The following is a 1645-nucleotide window of genomic DNA, read 5'->3' on the forward strand; positions in this document are numbered from 1 at the left end:
ACCTTCCTGTCTGGGAAAAGGCTGCTCCACCCTGAGCTAGCAACTTAGAGATGGCAAAGGGCCCAGCCCAGCACATGCCTTAGATGTGCAAACTAACCAGTTCAGAGCTACACCAACTCCATACAACCCCGGAGGCAATATTCATTTGCTTTAATCATTCCAGGTCCAGGTACCAGCAACAAGGGACTGCCATTAGAATTTAGAGCCTGCCCAAATTATTCAAATTATTCCCTCCTAAACTGTTCACCCCACCCTGTCTTGACTTTCTCTCAAAAACTCCAACAAATGTGATCGCCTAGATGCTTTGCTTCTGCCTTTTCTGTCTCCTAATCCATGCTTCCGCTTTCTTATGTGGCTCTTCAAGGCATGCTATGCCTTCTGTTTCTAGGACCTATGAGTATAATGAACTTCGCTTCTTCAGTCTTTCCTGTGTCTCCTCTTGTGGCTGTGCCTGATTGACCATCATATAAAAAACACAGAACATGTATATGTTTCACTTGTTTTCCCGTCCTCTACATACAGCATTACTGCTGACGGTCCATCAGCATCTGTCTCTCCTGCTACCTTTTAATAATAAATACCACTGGGTTTAGCTGTCCAATAACGGCCTGGCTAGAAGTGTTATTTCCCAGCTTCCCTTGCAACTAGATGTAGCCCTATGATTAAGTTTTGGCCAAACTCATAACATAGGTGAAGAAGAAAACTTGTTTTTGTTCATTTAAAAGGCAAAAACTAGAAACGGCATCCAACGATTATATAAAAGTGAGTTTCAATTAAATATAGAAAATTACTTTCTTCCAGTGACATTTTTTTAGAAGCTACGGTGCTTCCAACACTAGACCTTCTTTTCAGACAAAGGCTGGATAATGTACTCCACCAACAGGATGAAAGAAGAGATTTCTGAACTAAATAAAAGTTTGGAACAGATAGGCCTAAAGTTTTTTCAGCTCTAATATTTTATATCAGGTAGAAAAAGGAAAGTTTGGAGGAGGGAGAGAAAGTAGAAGACAGGACAAAAGGGCCAGAGAGAATGAGGCAAAGAAGAAGTAAAGAAAAGGCACCTTTTAGAACTAAGGAATTTGTAATCAAGGAGTAGATTACTAGGAAATATATTCTGAGTAACTAGAAAAAAATTGCTTTTGTTATCATTTTATATTTCTGAGTAACTAGAAATATATTCTGAGTAACTAGAAAAAAATTGCTTTTGTTATCATTTTTATACAATACCAAGTTTCACATGCCACTACTGTTAAAAAAAAAACAAAACCATATTTGAAACAAATATGTTTGGAAATCTAGAGGCAAACTCTAGATTCGGAGTATAGAAATAAAATTATGTCTCATAGTTTTAAGATTAATTTGACTGGAATTAAAATTTCCTTTCATTCATCATTTAAAGCGCAGTTTCAGACTGATCGATTCATGTTACAATCATGATATAATTTACTATCCTAATTTATAACATGGTGTCTGTGGACTTCTGCCATATTTATATTTACAGCTCCCCTAGAGTCTGTCACTTTGCAAACATCTTAGTTAATGGCTCCCTCCAATTTACAAATAGGTTTAATTAAAGTAAATAAAATAAAGGACCACGTCAGAGTCATCTTTGCACTGTCTCTAGTACCTAAGACCGTGTCACTGT

The sequence above is a fragment of the Pteropus vampyrus genome, unplaced genomic scaffold (assembly GCF_000151845.1).
Source record: "Pteropus vampyrus isolate Shadow unplaced genomic scaffold, Pvam_2.0 Scaffold73, whole genome shotgun sequence".
Taxonomy (NCBI): Eukaryota; Metazoa; Chordata; class Mammalia; order Chiroptera; family Pteropodidae; genus Pteropus; species Pteropus vampyrus.